Below are 21333 nucleotides of genomic sequence, written 5' to 3'. Positions count from 1 at the left end.
GGAAGAGGCTCAATGTCAGCAAACATGCCCTGGCTGCGGGGCTGCCGAGGTGCTTGCCACCCGCACAGCGCCCGTTCCCCCGGCAGCCCTCCCGGGGCAAGCTGCACCACGGGGCGGAGGAGCGGAACAGTCCCGACCCAAACCTGGCATGGGGCAGCCCGCAGCAGCGCGCACAGATTCGGCCCCGGAGCGGAGCGGCTGCTTTGCTCAGCTCTTCCCCCCCAAAGCCGGTGCTCGGCTCCTCGTTCAGCATAAAATACAGAATCCTTAATTGGTGTGTGCTTCTCCAACATGTTTTTAATGAAAACGCGGCACATAACTCTTAGTTTGTTGGCTGGCAGAGCCCAATTTACAAAAGTGGGAGTGCAAGATAAGAAAAGAGTACATCTGCAAAGCAGGCTGTGCAATGAATCACGCAGTGCCAGAGTTGAGCAGAATATAATTGAGTCCAACATCTCTGAGCACTTTCACCATAATTAATGATAATCTGTAACAGAGGAATCTGAGATTCCAGTTCAGAGAACTGTTTAATTAGGCCAAGTAATGAAAGCAGAAGCAGTACAAGAATATGGCCTGCCTCATGATTAATGATTCATGCTACTGAACACAAAAGTGCCGCACCGTTAACTCTAACGGATGCTGCACCTCTCTGGCATTTACAAAATAGTGAAATGCATGCATTTTTGTGTTTTAAAGATGTAACTGGCGGTATCCTTTTCTGAGCTATTTACATGATAAATATGGTTGCAAAGGTAACCATCTTCCTCTCGGGTTCTTTGCTCTGGGGTACTTTAAGATAAATATGGTATCTGCCTCAACATCAGTATTAAGGTAAGATCTCCTCCACTGCTCAATAATTAATATCTTCACTTTTAAAGTTAGTCAAACACTGACGTTTTTCTTTTGTACTTTGATAACATAGACGAGCCCTGGTGAAATGATGTGCTCTCAGTGCAGCTACAGGGATACTCTTAGCTCTCTGGAAGGAAAAAAAATAGTTCAGCTCATGAGGTACAAGATGTAAAAGGATAAAAAAAAAAAAAGATGAAGAGATGGTAAGTTTTTTGCAGGCTTCCACTTTTGCTGGGTCAGGATGCAAAATGTAGAGCAATTTGACACGGAATTGCCCTAGAAGTATAAGGGACATGACAAAAGAAGTGATAAGACTGCCTGGGGCTTTAACTTACAAGCCAGCAAATTATATGGGTTTTATGTGACTATTTACTCCGCCATTCAATGAAACAAGGAGTACTACTTATCATGGGCACCGCAGAAGCCCACGGTACATATGCAAGGTCTGAGATAAGAACACTTTCACAAAGGAGCATGTTCACTAATGTCTCCATTCACCACCAGATTAGGTCTCCTTGGGTGCCTGCTTCAGAAGCTGCCACGGTTCAGCACCCACCGAGACTAATACCCATGCAGGAGACATTATCTGCTCTCTGGCATAATGGACCAACATTTCCACCCTGCCACCATCCTTCCCTTCGTGGGGAGGACCCCCTGCCCTGCACCTTCTCCTTCCCCTCTCCTCCTCCCCCTGGCAACACGACGAGCTCCCTCAGCTCCGTCCTCTTCCCGATGGCAGAGCTTGGGGCACGGCTGCGGGGATGCTGGGGGCTCCGGTGGAGGTTCAGGGGGTGCTTTAAAAGGGAGATGCGAGACTGGCTGGGGTGAGGAGCACTCCTAAGGTGGGTCTTTTGTTCCTCCTGGCAACCTGGAGCTCGTGGGTGTTGTGGAGGACTGCAGCCTTCTCATTACAGCATTGCACGCCCCCGCGTCCCCTCCCTGCTCCCCGCCTGCTTTGGCACACCAGCAGCAAGAAGCAGGCTACTGCTATGAGTTTTTATAAGCATGCTTCCATGAAGAAGAAAAGCTGGGGGAAAAAAAACCCCACCACCTAAAATGATAGGAGAATGGATGTGCTTAAATTATAATGTCAAATAACGAGCAGGGCAACTTGTGAATCTTTAATGGACATTTTAAAGAGCTCATAAACTTTTGGGTGAGATTACAGAGGCTCTGAACCTGTCAAACACAGCTCAGTTATTTTAAAAAGACAAACTGGCAACTGTAGACCAGGGAGTTTCACATCCATCAGGAAGGGAAACTATGGGAAACCCTCCCGAGGGAGGCAGGCCGAGGAAGAGGGTGTGATTAAGGACAGCAGCATGGCTTTCGGCATGCTGGATCGCGCTTAACTAATCCCCGATGTTCTTTGAAGATATTACTGCCACTATAGATAAGGGAAATTCAGTAGATGTAGTATACTTAAATTTTCAAAAAGACATTCGACAAGGTTTCGCTGTGCAGATTAATGCCCAAGATAAAGGTACAAAACTGGTTTAGGAATAGAAGACTTCACGTCACACCGGGTCTGACTCGATGGGCTGGAGGTATAATTTCCAGTCACACCGGGCTGGTTTAAGAGGCAGCTCTAGCCTTGCCTAGACCCTTTTCCGAGGTGAGGCGCTGCACTTGCTGACTGCCCCAGTAGACAGAACCCAGCCCCAAAACCCCCTACAAACACACGCTGCGTGCCTCGGCTGGGCTTTCTGGCGCTTGGGAAGAATGCGAGCTTGTGACCTGGAGACGGAGTGTTTTAGTGTTTCACATAATAATATATATTCTCAAAAACGAAGAGGAAAACCGTAAAAATCTGAAGGGATATCAATGGACAAATCCAGCCCAACCCGGACTCACGTTACGTAGAAAAAAGCAGTGCAACTTTGGCTAAATAGAGGAGCAAGCTAGAAGATTTATAGCAGTTCATGACTTCCAAACACACGTAGGCTCCTCCTTCCTACAGACCACAGTGAGGGCTCGGTAACAGCCATCAGGAATTGCGGTGCTGGGTGATTCCCGTAAGGACATGAGGCAAGTTCCCATCAGAAATCAAACAGCGATCATTTAGCCTTCCTCCCGTATCGTACAGCTTACCCAACACATCTCCTCTGCTCTTGCGCAGAGCATGGTAACTGATGGCCTAGGGACTTTAAGGAGCACGTCTCATCTCTGGTTAAATACTTCAGGTGACAGATAATTCAGCCCATGTCTTTGTAGGAGGTGCCAATGGCTTATGCTTCCCTATTGTTAACGAAAACTGTGATCACAGCATCGTAGTAGAATCTCATAAATTAAGCAGTATCATCCTGAAATCTTCGAAGCTGCTATGATCTACCCCATCTTATAATTTATTCTGCATTTCATTAGTGATTTTATTATTTAATTACAGAGTCTATTTCCCCCCCACACTAAAAGATCTAGGTAACTGTGCTCATTACAGAATCACAGACTGGTTTGGGTTGGAAGGGACGCTAAAGACCACCTAGTCCCACCCCCTGCCATGGGCAGGGACACCTTCCACTCGAGCAGGTTGCTCAAAGCCCCGTCCAGCCTGGCCTTGAACGCCCCAGGGATGGGGCAGCCACAGCTTAGCTGGGAAACTTTTTCCCAGCCTCTCACCACCCTCATCGTAAAAAAAAATTCCTCCTCACATCCAGTCTAAATCTACCCTCTTTCAGTTTAAAACTGCTACCCCTTGTCCGGTCACTACAGGTCCTGGTAGAAATTCTCCTTCCATCTTTCTCATAAGCCCCCTTTATACATCGTTGTTACCTGTCAGTGGCAGTCTCTGCCCTATCTGCAAATTTGTACTGAACATTCCTGCAAATGAAACTCAGCTGCTTGGGTTTAGAAAGGAAATGTAGAAATGACATTGCCAAAGAAATATTTTTAAACTAAAGTCAGCATCCTTAATTTTTTCCCATCCTCAATCCAAGAGAAATTAGCATGATGACATCTGGCCTCGCTAAGAAAATAAACAGAAAAGGAAGTGTTGAAATCAGCCAGTGCTTTCCACTTTCTGATGCCAAATACTGACTGATTTTAGGTTTCTTAAACAGTATTAAACAGAGTTCAAAGCTTACGCCACTGGGAGATGAATGCAGTGAGCCTGACTTGGCCCTTTGTGAGAATTACTGTGCAAACATGGCCGGGGTGTTTTTCTTGGAATTTGTTCCTATAAAAGTAGTTCAGAGACGGAAAAGCTGCAATTCACAAAAAACTCATCACTGAAATAATTTTCCTGAAGCCCTGTTACGTGGAGGAGGGAGGGGACAAGATTCTTGTCTCTCTAAATACCAGCAAGGACTGCTCCAGAAATGAGAATTATAGCGACGAGGCCAGGCAGAGTGAGAGGCTAAGGAGCATTTCTATGCATAAAACTGCAGAGGGGAAAAAAAAAAAAAAAAAAAAAAAGAAGAAAAAAGCACTGGTAAAGACCCTGTAAGCCCTGTGAAACCTTGAGCCCTGCTCAGGGGAGAGCTGCACAGCCCCGCGCTGCGCAGACAGCCCCGTCCCCTCGGAGCACGGCCAGAAGGGAAAGGCTGGGAGGAACCTGCAGCCACCTCACGGGACGTTTGTTAGGTTAGTGCCAACAGGCCTACCCACAGGTGAAAACCAAGGAGTGATGAGTACCGTGCCAAAAAAAAACAAGAAAAAAAGTAACAATTGTGAAGTCTGGTTATCTGGGCTTTCTCTTGCATCTATTTACGTGTATCTCCCTTTTCAATGGCTTGAACAAGCTTCAGCGGTGTATTTACCCAGCCTGGCTCACCTGAAACCTCATCAGCAAGTTGGCGAGTGCAACAGAGCAGGCCTTTTGCACTTATCTTTGAACAAAACAAGTGATTCTCTGTGTTTGTGCTGTGATTCAAAGATGTCCATCTGAAGAAGACCCACTTCTGATGCCAGGGAGGGGACGACCCGGTGCAGCTCCTGCTCGTCCTGCCTGGTTGGGCGAGTGGCAAAGGCTGCAGATATATCTGCAGAGACCCAAACAAACTCAACTAGTCCCTTCAACTGACTAATACTGTCATTTGAACAGCTGGATTTATTGACTTTGCAAAATCGATAGCTATTTTTATTAATCATCTTTAGATAGCATGATGCTCCTACTATATCTCTTTCAGTGACTAATACAATAAATTTCCCCTTTTGATGTTCCCTGACATTTGAGCAAATTAAATGGAGCATTAAATATGATCCTCTTTGGGACAAAAGTGGGCAGAATCATTTGTGACTACTTTATTAACTGCTATGAGAATACTGGCAGCACCTTCAAAAATGTTGTTTGGCATGCAATATTTATTATTATTTAAATTTTTCAGAGCAGCGCTATATTATTATGGATCAAATGGTTTTAGTTTTGTGAAATGGAAATATTTCCATATTTACTTTTATTTTGAACATGATGCCAGCTGAGGAACCGGAGTCCATCTTTGCTATGTGTATTACAGGAAATATTTTAAAGGCAAAGCATACTTTATAAGTGGACGATATCCCTTCAAGAGTTCCCCTACAAGTAATTTTGCTATGAAATAGCTGAATTGATGTTTTTTAAATGTAATTGCATAAGAATTATTTTTTTTTAAATTCTGACAGTGACACCAATTTACATGCTTTGTCAAAGTAGAAATGGTCAATTAAATACTGTGGCTTGGAAAACTGCACGGGGGGGAATGGCCACAGTGGGGGTCCCTGACCCCCAGCCAGATCCTGTGCAGGCCCCCGGGGATCCTGGTGCATTTTCAATGTACAGTCTCATTTACCCTCCATGTATTTTATACCAGCTACACCTGGCATTCACATTCAAATTCCCAAATCACAGTAAAAAAAATAATTAACAAGTTACACCACTTAGACATTCACTTTATCACCCTCTTACAGGGGAGGTATTTCAGGAGGAAGGTTGGTAAGAAGTAAATTACAGAGCCCTTGCTGCAGGTCAGGGCAGCACAAGTAAGATTCGGCTAGTTCTGTCGATCAACTGTTTATCAATTTTTGCACAAAACATCCATTCAGTACCTCGATGTGCCTAGATTATGTCTTGATATGAGATTAATGTCACACAGCTTTCTTCTACTTCCACCAAAATTGAAAGTAAAATTCCCATCATCTCCCACAGAAGCACAAGTCCTTTCATAACAGCTAACTGCTTCTGCCGGGCAAACATTGAAGTTTCAGATTAAGAAGATAAGAACCAATTGACATAAAATAAGAACTGTCCTGAATTTTATTCCCAGGCTCAGAATGAACCCAGACATGAACTTCGATTGAATCTGGAGTATAAAAAGAAATTACAGCTGACCTCCTCCCAGACAAACTGCCTCCCTTATAGAAGTAATACAGGTGTGTTAGCACAGTGCTCAGCTTGAGCTAATTAGCCCTGCAAAGAAACTAATTAACCCAAGACGAGCATGGTCTTAATACAACTATGCTATTTTCAATGTCCAAGAGGTAAAAACATTAGAGCAGGGAGCTATGTAGGTAGACTTTTGCCCCTAAAAGGCTCAGGTGGGGCAGGACTGGGCATCTCTCGGGGTGGCACAGGTCACTGATGGCACTGCCTCTGTCCCCGCCACTGCAGGGCTGACAACTGACCAGCTGCAGCAAAAAAGACTACATCATGTGTATTTATTGAGTCCTGGGGGCAAACATGTGCACGCTCAAATTCTCTGTATATTCCCTGCCACCTTGTGCACTGGCTTCCTCCACCTCACCGATGTCCTCGAGCAGCCTGCTCTCCTCCCAGAGCGCTGGCCCCCCAGCCTCCGCTTCCAGACCCTGCACTTCAGGCGTCCCCCACCCAAGGAGAGCCTCCCCCCACCCAAGGAGAGCCTCCCCCCGAGCCTCTGGCCCTGCCAACCACCCTGCCGCACTTCCAGGCAGCCACGTGTCCCCTCCCATGCATCCTTCCCGCTACCCTGGATCCTCTTCCAGTACTCAACCTCTTTTGCCCCAGGCTGCATTTATTTATTTTCTGCCTCCTTTCTTCAGCTAGTGACCTCCTCTTCATCCTCTTCTCCGTCCACTTAACTCAGCACCTGAATCTTTAAATCTCACCTCTCCAGTGGCCTCCCCCCAACATTTTCCCTTGGCCCCCTACCCAGGAATGATTTCTCTTGGTTGTCACAATGGCTTTATACACCCCTAGCCGGCCCCAGGCAGCTGTGACATGCGCAATTTGGAAGTTTAAAAATAAAATAAAATCAATAAAGTGGATGAAGTGCCGAGGCTGCTGCCCCGGGGGGGCAGGGAAGAAGACCGACCCCAGGAGGCGGCTGGGGAGAGCATCCCCTGTCTGGGCTCTCCCTCCCGCACGGGTGACTCACTGGCAGCGCGCACTGGAACGGGCGTTTCACCCACCCTTCCTAATAGCACCACTCTTTGCTATCTCAGCTGTGGTTAAAACTGTCTGCGTGGAAGCAACAGGATGCATTAGTGGTACGTGTCAACGACAGGTTCTTAAAGCTTGTCTTGAAATTAATTTAGCAGTGGGGCACTACCAGAAGGTTTGAACGGGAAGGCACAACGCTACGGTGTCTAGTTCCCAGGCGAGTGACCTGTGCAGGGTCGGCACCAAACCCACACCGCCACGTAGCATCTCTGCTGTGCCCAGCGGGAGCCGGGCCAGGCCCCTCCAGAGGGGCGGCATTCAAGGGATCGGTTTTAAGTGACAAAGACGATGATCACCAGTGAAGAATACAGCAGTTGTGATTTTCACACCGTTTTCTAGCTTTTCATTTCCTAGCTTGTATGCGTAAAAATAAATAATAGTCGCTTATAGGTATTAAAAACTTCATCTATTAAAAACTTAATCTTTTTTTCTTGACGACACACCAGCAGTGGATTGAAGCAAGAAATTACCAAAAGGTCTGATTTAGTCTACAAAAATCTGAACTTCTGAAAGACCAAGATCAACAGTGCATTCTTTACCATCTCGGTTACAGGTGGGGGTGTCTGGGTGCCGGCACAATCGTCAGCATCGCACCAACAGCGCGCCTTGATGCCAGTCACCGTATTTTGTCTTCAAGTGAAATGTCACTGCAGAAAATCCAGGGTTTCTCCCCTTTCTTTTCTCTTGGCTGATTTAATTCCCAATGGTAAGCAAGCCATTAGTACAACTTACTTAATAATGTGGGACAAGACGCAAACCATAGTCCTGCATTCAGCATCACTGAGATTCAAGAGACGATATAACACAGCTGTGGTCTGTAGTGCTGCTAGGGCAGAGCACCGGTCTCTTCCTCTCAGCCCCAAAACCCCACAGTATCACACCAAATCCAGAACGCTGGCCCTGGGCATTTGCAACGCCAGTGGGTCATACATGCTATATCAATGCTAACAGATTTTAAGTTGTTTTATACAGTAGTAGGTATTTTAGGTTCATCTACTAAAGTGTTTACACGTCTTGAAGCTTTTTACCCTTGCATTTTATTTACTTGGGGGGAAATGGAGGGGAAAAAAATAAAAATAAAAACCCTCATACATTTTGCTACCAAATAAATTAGTCGATAAGAATGCAAAGCGGCAGCAGCGGTACCTCCCCCTCCCAAAGCATTGCTCTGCAAAGCAGCGGCCCCACGAAGCCACAGACCGGACTTTCCACACACATAAGCTTGCGGGTTGGGGTGAAACAGTGGCAGGATCAGGCCAAAACCCATTGCCCTGACCAGGTAGGAAAAAAAAAAAGTCTGTTTTACACCAAGTCAGTAGCCTGCATGCAAACCCCCAAAACCTCCGGTTCCCCCCACCCGAGGCGACCTCAAACCGCGAGCCCGGGCAGCCAGGAGAGCAAGGGCAGAGAGGGCCGGGCAGCAGCGCAGCGCGAGGCGCGCGCTCGGATGCGGATCCGCAAGGATTCACGCCACGCCACAGCACAGTTTTTCTACATATTCCCCACTGACGAAGCATTATATCAAGAAACAGCAATAATAAATTATTTGCTAAGTTTTATTACTTATTGAATCAAAAAAAAGTCCCAAGTTAGTGTGAATTAGGGACACAGGTCCCATCAGTTTTTAATAAGAGAAAAGTTACTTTTCTGAGTCTTTCCTGTGCTGGTTCTTTTCCTTCATAATGTCATTTAAAATACAAAATTCAGATGCCAATATTAAGATAATAAAATAACACTTTAAAACCTCTACTCTCCCCTATTGCAGTTTCTTCCTTAGGACAGCATTTTCCTGGCAAGTGGCCCACCCGTTTTTCCAGGGAACCATCCTCTCCTATTTGCCCAGCTTTGAGGGATGTTAAATCAGCAGAAGAGAGACCCCATTTTCCAGCAGAAAACAAAAGGGACAGCACTGAAATAACCCAAAATACCAGTGCCCCGAGCCGAGCGGTACCAGGGATGCTCTGAGCCAGCCCTTGCCCTGGGAAAGGGGAAACAGCAGCCACGTCCAGCGCTTCAAAAAAGGTAAAAAGTCCTTAGGCATGCCCAAGTATTTTTCATTTCTTTGTAATTTTTAGTGTTTTAGCATCAGAGAGAAAAAAAAATCTAACCAGTCATGAGCAAGAACCCATTTCTGCCTCTTAGAACAGGATGGGGCAAAGGACTTGAGGATCTTCACAATATCACACGAGTCACTGAAATTAGCTTTCTGCAATAAGCCAAGTCATGTCACCAGGCTCCTTTTAGGCGATCTAAAGATTAAAGGCTCTATTCCTGGAGGGTTCCTGTGGCATTTACTCAGGGATTTTGATCAAGCTTTATGTGATGGGCTACCTAACACACCTCTTCCAACCTTAACAGCTAACAGGAATTTGGTATCTATCAACATGGATTTCTTGCTGTACTGTAGAATATTTGGCAAACATCTTGAGATTGTAACCAGTCAAAGGCGGGAGACAAAATGAAAGAAGGGGAGAAAAGTGGCCAAAGATTCAGAGCAAACATTTAGATTCAAAAGCAAAGTATATATGTATACAAAGCAAGTATGTACGTTAAATCCACAGGTTTAACTACGGCAGCATAATTTCCCACGCCAGAGCGACAGTCAACGTGGTGGTTTCACCATGGTCCACGTCCATGAGATGCTCCAGGCCCTCGATGCCAGCACTGAAACACCAACACCAGAATCGCTGCAACAAAGGCAACCCACAGCCCCAGGCTTCACGCAAAAGATGGGATGTGGTGTGGCCAGACTGAACACTCGACTGTGTTCAGAGACCTTCAGTGCTATGAAACTTCATTTAAATTTAACAGGAAATGAGGTTAGTTTACTAGAAAGTGCAATGCTTTCTGTAGGGGCATTCAGCTCTATACTGAGCATCATGGCAGGATAGAAATTCCTCTTAAAGTTTGGATTAAAAAAAACACAACCCCAAAACCACACCCTTCCCCCCCCCCCCCCCCAAAAAAAAAAAAACCACCACAAAAAACCCCCGAAACCACCAACCCTCAGGCTATCATTTTCTATTAAGCTATTTCATAAGGAATTACTTAAGGAAGAGCAGCAGCAGAGAGGGGAAAAACAAGTTTCTGCTGAGCTTCATGTAATCTTAGAAGGAAAATAAGGGTAGAGAGAGGGAGTATCGCCCCCACCTCCACCCCTGCGCTCAGCCCCGGCTGCAAGGCGAGCACGGTGTGGGTGCGGGGCTCTCCTGGTCCCGGCAGCACCAGCAAGGAGAGGGGTCTTTTCATCAAAGCAAGGTGAGCGCTCCTCTCCACTCACAGGTGGCTCAGAGATATTTAAGGTGACTATGAGGACGTTCTAGACCATTTAAAGAATGTAATGTCCTTGCAAGGGGTTTTATTAGCCCTGTGGGATTGTACAGAGGATGATCGTTCCGTGATTCTCTGTGGAGTACACCAAAATTCTCATTCTCTACAGAACACCACGGGCTCACAGCACTAGTCCTGGCTCCTGCGAGGTTCAGCCTAGCCAGCAGGTAGGAGCTCTTCCACAAGCACAGGGCAAATATTGTGATTTCCCAGGGCCGGTCCATCCCCCTGCCTGCAAGAAGCTCTCATGGGCTCCTCTCCTTGAACTCCAGGGATGAGCCCCTTCCTTGGCATCTTCAGGGGAGGTCGCTCCTGCCTGTTTAAGGCTGTAAGAAGCACCTCAGTGTGCAAACACGACGCTTGGCAGCAGCACGCAAGCAAGGAAAAGCCAAGCCACGTTGAATAAAGAACAACTGAGAGCATCAGCGTTACCAGCAGGACAAGATATTTTCTGACAGCGTTGCTCCTGTGCAAGAAGCTGTTTAGTTCCTCTGCATTAGTGGGAATGCGGTTTGCAGGTAAATATCATGTTTTTATTGGGCTTTTCACCACAGCTATGAAACAGAGGTAAGCCTGTGAGCTGGTCTGATGTTCAATCCCCTTCCAAACAGAGCAGCAACCCATCAGAGCACACAGGGAGTCCTCCTAAAGGCTCTGAAAACAACTGCTTTGGCAAAATCATCAAGACAGGTTTAAGATGTTTGCTGTTAGGAGTAGAGCGTGAATGAAAGGGCCGCACAACTACATGAACACCAATGGACAAAGAGTTTATCATGCACCTACTTTGCTCAGGCAGCCAGCAGTTGCGTCTGTTGTCCGCTTCGTTGTGGGAATTTCTTATATAAGGCGTCTCCGCTCCTTTGAAAAGGTTTAAAATTGGCCAAGGCGGCCAATGGCATCCTGGCTGGTATCAGGAATAGTGTGGCCAGCAGGAGCCAGGCAGGGATGGGGCCCCTGTGCTCGGCCCTGGGGAGGCCCCACCTCGAGTGCTGGGCTCAGGTTTGGGCCCCTCGGGACAAGAAGGCCCTTGGGGGGCTGGAGCGTGTCCAGAGAAGGGCAGCAGGGCTGGGGCAGGGTCTGGAGCACAAGTGTGCTGGGGGGCGGCTGAGGGAGCTGGGGGGGTTTAGCCTGGAGAAGAGGGGGCTGAGGGGAGCCCTTCTCGCTCTCTGCAGCTGCCTGAGAGGGGCTGGAGTGAGGGGGGGGCTGGTCTCTGCTCCCAAGTCACCAGTGACAGGGCGAGAGGGAACGGCCTCAAGCTGCGTCAGGGGAGGTTTGGGTTGGATGTGAGGGAAAATGCCTTCCCTGCCAGAGCGGTCAGGCCCTGGCACAGGCTGCCCAGAGAGGTGGGGGAGTCACCATCCCTGGGGGTATTTAAAAGGCATGTAGACATGATGCTTAGGGACAAGGTTTAGTGGTGGACTTGGCAGTGCTGGGTTAGCGGTTGGACTCAGTGATCTTAAGGGTCTTTTCCAACCTTAACAGTTTTATAATTCTATGAAAATCTTCACCACATCACCTGCCGGGGAAGGAAACACGAGCGCTTTCCTAGCGGCAGCGGCGATGCGCACACGTCCCCGCGCAGCTCGGCCCCATCGCGCCCTGCCCCACGCAGCGCCCGACGCCACGGCCCGCACGCGGCAAGAGGTGATGCCGCAGAGCAAAAGCCACAACATAAACAGCTCGTTTGTCAGCCCATCAGCAATCAAAGTGTTTTTAGTCTTTGCTCCATCTGGCGCCAGCTGGAGCTCCTACAGGTGAGCAGGCAATTTGTACGAGCCAGGGCGTAACAGCATCCAGTGCTGTGGGAGAGAAAGGGCAGGTGAAGGGCTCTCCTAGTGGTATTTGCCACCAGGTATGCTGGCCTTCTGGATGCAATGGAAACACACAGGGCTACAGAAAGCCTCGTGGGTCCCCCCGAGCCCTGCCTGCCCTGGGGTGCCGGATCCAGCTGGGGCAGAACCCCTTCCTCGCCCACGAGCCATTGGGCTGGCCACCCTTTAATTCTTCCCCACGCATTTCCTAAAGTCCCATTATAAAATGCTACAATTACTGCAGGTCATGAACATCAAATGCCACTAGCACTTCCAGCTGTGCCTCTGCAATAGCCTCCCGACAGAAGTACTGCAACACGGTAATAATAATATCCCAGCTGTAGCCACAATCACTGAAATCACTGACAGTGTCAATAATGTATAAAACCCCATGGAAACTCAACTGCACTTGCCAAAAGGCATTCATCAATTACACCGCATTTTATCTACCATTCAGAATGGACTGGTTTTATTGTTGGACTTTTAAATAAATGGGTAGGGTAAATAGGCCCCGGCTGAATTGCTCTATCTCCAGTAAAAGGTATTATAGAAAGTTTTACCTTAATACTTCAAACACGCTCAGGAACCACAGCAGACAGGCAGAGGGCATATCAGCAAGCAGTTGTGCTCCTGTGATCGAACCCTGCCAGCTCAAAGGTTTTGAAGATGGAGCAGCTTCTGCTGGTGGAGGAGTCCTGGGAAAGGGAGCACCAGCACCCCAGCCACCACCCAACTACCCAAAAGGGGGTGGGGAGGGATGGGGGGGGGGGGCTAAATCAGGGCTAATCAGAGGGAATTCAAGGGCAGGTGGTCCCAGTTAGGGTGGAGAGGCAGAGGCACCTCCCCACGCTTACCTCCACTTATGATGGGGAAACACTGGGGGACCCTCACAGCTGTAAAGGGGAGAGGGACAGGTGGCAGAAAGCGGCACGGTGGGTGCAAAGGGTTACAGGAGAGCTTCTGGCAGAGAAAAGGTGGCAGGGAGAGAGGCATGAAAAAGCATGGGAGAGAGCAGGGGAAGAGCTCCCCCAGATCAAAGAGAACCACCAGCCCTTGGGGACTCGTCTGAGGTTTTATTTAAGTCCACACTAAAAAGGAAAAATCAATTAAATTAACAAAATGGTTTACATTAGAATTCATGAAAAATACCCTTCAAAGGGGGAAAAAAAGGCTCTAACCGGTGTGATATTTTTATAAATATTGCCACCGTAGCTGACACGTCCTCACGGCGCCGGTGAGCGCAGTGAGAAACCATTTTCTTTGCTCTGCTCAGGCACCGCGTGGCAAGCGCTTAGCAGGAGCTCGCCCCCCAGCCCGTAGGAAACGCTGCCTCTAATTCATCTGGAGACCCTCGGTAAATGAAAGGGAATATTATACGGGCTCGCAGCCTGCAAAGGCTTCTCCTCAGACCTAACTTTTCAGATGTGTGTGGCTCTCTTTCATGGCACAATCACAGGCTAAACGCAGCTCGCCTCCCTCCTGGCTCCTTCCCTCCATGCACACAGACTTAAGGAAGCTGGTCCGCAGTATTTTATCCTCTTATTATTTTTTTTTTACCTCCAGAGAGGAAATTTAAGCCCTATCTGTCATTCTCTAAAATTAATGTATTATTGCAATACAGGTTTTTCACTGCAAAAAACCTCAGTGCTTTTTGTCTCAGAATTGACAGCTTCAATACAGACTTAAACTGAGGGACGGTTTCCCAAAGTATGTGTCCTTGCAACCCTCTGAATTATGATTGGAGACACAGAAGGAGAGAGAGGGGGGGGAAAAAAAGTTATTATCAGTGATAGCTGTTTCACTGCTTCTTTATTAATGCAAGTGCTAAACGAGACTATATATTACTGACAATTTACATTAGCCTTCTTAAACTGTGTGGACAGGTGTACAGGGGAACAGTGAACTAAAAGCAGAAGAGGCTGTGGTTTAACATGCAATACTACTTCTGTCCACATATGCCTAAAATAAAGGACTTGAAGCTAAAAATACCTACAAAAGAGTGCTTCCTCACATTTCAGGTTGGTATTTCATAGCAGAAATGTGAAAAATAGATCCTTTTATTGACTTGAAAGCAACTTGCCTATTTAAAAATAGGCTCTCTGAATAGGGAATGACACAATCTGTCTAAAACCGTCATTATCTACATCGCTTGTAATCACCTTCCTTTCAGTACATAAGCACCGCGTACTCCAGCGCGGTATTAATGGGCCCATCTGAAGCCAAGAGCTGTGGCTGGGTGAGGAAGGGGGTAGCCAGGCACGTGCCAGCCTCCTCTGATTTTGACTTCTTTAACCAGGAGCCCAACAGGACCAACAGGAGCAGATGAAAAGGCGGAGAAACGGTGGCAGATTGTTTTCCGTGGCCACAAGCCGTGATAGCGGCAAACACAGGTCAATGACGCCCGCACGTAAGGCAACCTTCTTCAGGCATTGACGCGGGTGCTGGGAAGTGGCAACTTCCTTCAAACACCTTAAATAAATCTTCTTTTATTCTTTCCTTCTCTCCTGACCTGGATCTGGCTGCCGGTGCACATGAAAGAAATTACGAAAGCTTCTCAGTCACTGCTACTCTGGTTCCTTTTGCACTACAGCATTTGTCATTGCCAAAACAGCAGAGTTTAATTAAGTGTTGTGAGCAGCCTAGTGAGAAACACACTTTAAATTAAACCTCTGTACATGCAGCTATTGGTTCTTTACCTCCTGAACAATCAGCGGGGTGTTCGGCATAAATTCCTCCTCTCAAGGGAAAGGCAGCTGTACGCACCTCTAGCGATTCATAAATGATCCTGCTTTCCCAGAACCATATCTTATTAAAGCACATTTAATTATTTCTTAGTTTTAAACACCAGTAGATGAAGGCGATAATTAATGTGCCTACCACTAAACATTTTATTTACTCTTGATATATTAATGGTATTATCAAGAAAATACGCTACAGTTTCAGGTTTAACAAAATTACATGGCAAATTATCTTTTGATGCATCAAGCAATCGTTAATATAATGGAATAAATTATTTTAACACCACAGTAGTAACAAATGGATACAAGTGCGTAAGCATTTTAATTTTTCAAAACGTTTTTAGAATTGCATATTACAGAGGATACTTAAATCAGTGACACAGGAGTTAAGAATAAAATGGAAAAACACCCAAACGAACCTTAAAAGGTATTGACTTGTGTTTATTTTTTTCTACAGGAGCGGAATATTTCAGTTTAGCTGGTCTTTCCAGGAGAAAGTACCCTACTGTCCAATGTTCAGATTAAAAATAATTATTGTTAGTAGCAGGTAAGAAATATTTCAGTGACACTTAGGCATTTTTCCAGCCAACTGCAAACATGCCTTTATCTCACGAAAAATCAGATTGCGACTGATACATACCTGTACAAGCATACGTGCACCTGCATACACATGAACGGCACAAATATACCATGTATAAATGCAGCGTATAGGTAAAAATATTTGACCCCCCCCAGGTTTCACCAAAGACGCATGGAAGATGTGCAGGGGAGGCGACCCCCCCTGGGTGCACCCTCCCCTGACCGGAGCCGTGGTCCCAGCGCGCCGAGCCCCGCCGGGCAGGGCTGGCCACCAATCTTCTCTCCCTTTGTGCGCAAGCCTGGCTTTTAAAGAAAGAAAAACTGATGTCTTTTTTTTTTTTTCATTCTATACAATATTTTTCAAAGATATTTTTATCAACCCTTATGATGCTTTCTTCTGGGATAGATGTACATTTTCAGACCAAAATGGATTTTTCTTAACGAAACTATTTTTGGAAATTATTCCAGTAAATAAATCGGTGGCTTTTTTCTTAAAATATTTAATAGAAATCTTGACATTGAAAAATTCAAATGAGGATGTCAGCACTTCTGAGCGCCCCTAGCACAGGCACAGTTTAACCTTGTGGCTGGGGAAGAGGTCCATACCTGAATATCAGCCCCTCGTGCCGGGGAGGGGGAGGCGGCTGGCCACGCCGCCGGGGATGCCAGGCAGCTCCGGCGACGGCAGGTCCGCACCGCTCGGCACAGGTGTCTCGTAGACTGCGTGTATGAGACAGAGAAAAGCTGTTTACAGTGCTCGCACCCAAGTTATCCTCCAAAGGACGGGACAACTGAATTAAATTGCCAGTCAGAGCTTGACTCCTGAATTATTTTCAGGACATCCAGAGCCTGAGGTTGGACAGCAGGAGCTCCAGCTTCTCCTCCATTTGGGCAGTGGGTGTTTTTCAGCTGCAAACAAAACTATAAGTTCTTGTGTTCACATAGATTTTCTGAATATTCCAAATAAAGCAAGTTTTCCACATACAAGTGCCCAAGCTGCCTGAAGGCAATGGTAACAGGCAGGCGAAACATCAGTGCCATTAACAGACTCCACTCGATTTAAAGCCTGCCTGGTACCTAGGGATGGGAAACACTATTTATCCAGGTACAGGATGTATAATCGCTTCTTTCTGCTGAAGTGAGCCCGGGCTCGTCATGCCGAGTTGGTCCTGATGTCCTCCTGCACCTAGCTGGCCCCATCTAGAGGAGAGCGTCTTCCCCAAAACCTCTACTTTGGCACTAAAGGCTGGTTGTGTTTTCTTCTCTTTTTCTTTTGTTTTGCCAATGGGAGCTGCCAGACATCATCCTCCTCGGCAACAAGTTTCCCAACACACAGTATGTGAAGACCAATTAGTTTTTTTAAGAAGTCCCGCGCTGATCTTGCAAGCCAAGGAAGCTTCCACAAAGAATCTGTTTGGAGAAGCAGCGTGGACCGGCAGAGACGGGGCGGGTTTTTGGCTTGGGACCCCCGCCGAGGGGCAGCGCTGGATCCCAGCTCGCCATCACCATCACCGCTTGTGGCGAGAGGCACCGCCAGGGCCGCCGGTGCTTTCGCTCCCACAGAGAAGGAAGGAAATTGCTGTGCCGGCTTTGCACAGTGCTGGACATTGCATAAGTGAATCCGCGAGCAAAGGTCCCGGGCATCATGGTATGGCAGGTGTAAGTACACGTCTATACGTGCTTAGACTGTGGCTTCAGCCCTGATTGGACATGTACGAAGGGCATCCTCGTTGCTGTGCTTTCTGACTTCCCAGTGAAATTCTGCAAAAGTTGCTAATCCGCTCATTTTAACAGGAAACATGCTGGCCATTGCGCTCTCCCACCCTCCTCCTTGCTAAAGCCTTAGCTCGGGGAGAGGTGCACGGTTTGGATGCTCCCCCTGAACACACATATTTCCACAAAAGCCCCTATTAGGTGGTGTTGGCTGCCCCAGCACTGGCACCCGTGCGGAGGCTGGGCTGGGGACGTCCACGGACCTTTTCTCAGGGGATGTGCTGGGAGGGGACCCGAGCAGCACCCTGCCTCCGAAGCCTTCCCTCCCCAACACCCCTCGGCACCTCCCGCACCCTCCTGCGGTCCCCTCCCCGGCAGAGCTGCTGTCGCACGCCAGTTTTAGGTGATACGACACCATGGCAATCATTCTGCCTCAATTCAGGCCATGTTTTCCCTGGTGCTATGGGAAAATTGGAGATAGAATAATTATAAACCAATATAATTAGCCTTTAAGAGAGGATGGCCTTTTTGGGGTTTAGTTTGTCTAGCAGATAATGGCCATTGAAGAGAAAACAGAGGGACCAAAATTACTTTTAACAAGGAGCAATGGGAAACATGTGGTGCCACGAAGGCCTCGGTCAAAGCGATGCAAGGGCAGGACTCCAGCCTTGGACCCTCTAAATAAATAAAATATATATGGTCTGCAGCACCAGCCGAGCCACCACTCAAGCAAAATGCTATTTTTAAAAGCACTGAAGCATTTGCTAACCTATCCCCAGGGATTTACACTTTAAAAAAAAAATATGTAAATTTGTAAAGGCTTCCTTCAAAGGCTAAAAGCAAATCACAACTCCTTGCAAAATGCACGGCCAGGGAGGAGAGCCCCAGCCCTTACTCGGCGGCCGGGACAGACTCTCACCTTCTGCCTCTTTCAGCAGCAAAGGCAATGTCATTTATGCAGTTTTAATATTATTTGCACGGTTGTAAGGTGAAAGTTGTTAAAGTAATTGGAGAAAACAAAAGTGATAATTTGATTTTTTGAGCACGTTCGTGAAGAGGGGGTGATTTATATGTCTGTGCAACTGTTGACCACTTTGTTTAGGCACTTATATCTATATTTCCTCTTATTGTGGCTCTCTCAAGTGTTTGATAGACTAAAATGGAGGCATTAATTGAATTCAAGTGTAGAGAACTGAAGTATTTTTATTATTATTTTTAGTTCTCTCACCTTTTATTTCCATTAGCAAAGAAACGTAATCACTGTGGGGATTTATGGCTAAAGGATGCAGAGCTGGTTACAGTTATTAAAATAAAACTACTTACCTGAAAAAAAAAACCAAAACAAAACCCCCAAAACATTTAAGCTGAAAAAACCATAATAGAACAAAACCTCAATGTTTTCCCAGATTTCAGAGCCACAACAGTCTTCTAAGTTTTCATGCTGTGCGCATCCTGCACTGTTGTACCGGTACCAGGCAAGATTCGTTTTCCTTGGAGCTGTGCTCCTGTTCAGCCGCTGACGATCCAGGAGAAAGGCTCTCTCATCCCTGCGTGTGGGACAAGTTGCCTATCCATGCTTTAAAACCGGCATCCGGGGCACCCTGTGCGGAGCCGGAGGGCTCCCGTGGGAACCCAGGACGCATCTCTGGGCTACAGCCAGTCTGCCCGCAGGAGCCTGCTGGAGGAGCAGGAGGGGTGGTGAAACTGCAGCCCTGCTCGGCTTGGGACTAATTTTGTCCCTACTGATGCAATTATTTTGTGTAATGCAATACTGGGTGTGCCCTTAATTCTGAGGTTCAAATAGACAAGGCGGGTGAAGAGCATTGCCGTCGCATGCTGAGCTTAAGCAAATGGGGCCTCCTGCTCCGAACAGTAACTCCCGGTGCGCGCAGCGCTTTGTGTGCCTCATAGGAGCGTTGGGCTCAGGCAGTTTTGCCTAGCACCTAACTGGATTCCTCCATCAGAGGGGGAGAGGTGAGACATGAAGAGCTTCATGTGCCTGGAGGAGCCAGAGGAACCCCAGGACCTTCTGCTCCCGGAGCTTCACACACACACACAGGAGGAGGAGGGGAATGGAGACCCTGAAACTCCGTCTTTCCATGCCTACAAATATCATTCAGCTTTCTGAGAGGATAAACGTGACGAGGGGCTGTTAATGGGAGAAAGAAAAAAAGGCAAGGATGGAAAAAGCACGTATGACCCTGCGCAGGTGACCACCACATGCAGCTCTTCCACCCTCCCGAACCCACAGCCCCCTCCAGGGCATGAAACACACGCTGCCTGGTTCCCCGCAGGACAGAACAGCGTTGGCAGCTCTCTTAAATGTATATGTGTGTATGCATATATAGAGAGATAGATTCTCTCCATTTCTGCAAAGTATTCCTCATTTGATTATTTTTCCCTAGCCCCATCTTCCTACACGACGTCACCCAGGAGGCTGGCTCCAAACAGGAGGGCGACGGAGGAACCCTGAACATTAAACAAGAGTGTGTACTCTCTGCAAAGCAAACTTCATGCCCGCTCACACCCGGTGCCTGGGAAGCATAACCTTCAGAGCATTAGCGCATCGGCTGCAGCTGGCTCGGCCGTGAATCCAGGACGTGCTGCGGGGACGGGGTCTCCGGCTGTGGGCGACTCCTACCCTGGCTCGAGGGACCATTCCCAAAATCAGCTGCGCGCACATTTTTGTGAAGTTGTGGGTGGAAGAAAAGCAAAAACCGCAAAGGAAAAAAAAAAAATCAATCCCAAACCTGCCCTCCCCTCCCTCCTATATTAAGAAAATCAAGCAAATAGTATAAATAATTTATCTAAAACTCTGTTTTCTGGCCTATTTTAATGGATTGGTGCCAGGTTTCTGAACAGGAGTTGAAATTTTAGTACCATAAGTAAAATGCAGCGATAGAAACTGTGAAAAATTGCTGCATTTCATGCCACACACATTGCATCATTAGAGTCTGAAATTTGAATATGATCCACTATAAAGGATTTCATATCAAAATGCATAAACATATGTTATGTGTATATATAAACGAAAGCCTCTAGCATGATTTGAAGAATTAGGATATCGTAAGATTACTAAGAAAAAAATATGAGGGGCACACATTTTTTTGGTCTAATACTGAACCGCATCCTATTGCTATTGATTTCAGTTAAAGTATTCAGAGGAACAGACAGGTGCCTCCAGAGGGCAATTCTGAGAATCTAAGCTAGAAAGCCCCAATTTGGCTGTTTAAAGAATGGGTATCTATCGCATGTAAGGGAAAAGCTCCCACATCTGTGTGACTATGTATTCCTTAAGAGTGGAGTGATACGTTCTGCTGCTGTCTTTCTGTTATTTAGCACTACTGGTTTCTCCCAGTCTAAGTAACTCCCAGGAAACAAGGGTCGTCTAAAAAATCACCACGGAACACTTTACAATCCGTGCTGCACCTAACGGGACACATGAGGACAGAGGAAGGACTGGCACATGTTTCTGTGCATCCTCTAGCGACGGCAACATTCAATCCAGAGTTAACACAGGGCAGGAGCGGTGAGCCAAGGCCGTAGGTGCCCAGCAAACAGCGGCTATCGCCCTGCAGGAAGAATTTCGCTCATCGGAAGGAGTCAGCTTTTGCTGCGGTGACAAAGCCAAAGCCCCCAAGCCCCTGGTGGCTCCGGCGGGCGGGCTGGGACGGGAGCGCCACACACAACAGCTGCGAGTAGAGAGCTCTTAGCACTAAATATTACAGAGGAATTTGGGGTGAAAGAAAGAAATCCATCATCGCTAACTCCTGTTCCTTGTTGGCTCCTCCTACCTCCTCTGTGGCGACGCTGCTGACTTCAGACCCAAAGGTCCAAGCCCATCTTCTGAGCCATACAGTTCTCTGGACACTTTGAGAGTTTACCAAGGGACATTCCTACCCCTTCTCTTTTATCCCAG

Source organism: Phalacrocorax aristotelis, chromosome 5, assembly GCF_949628215.1.
Source record: "Phalacrocorax aristotelis chromosome 5, bGulAri2.1, whole genome shotgun sequence".
Lineage (NCBI taxonomy): Eukaryota > Metazoa > Chordata > Aves > Suliformes > Phalacrocoracidae > Phalacrocorax > Phalacrocorax aristotelis.
This window is presented reverse-complemented; position numbering follows the sequence as displayed.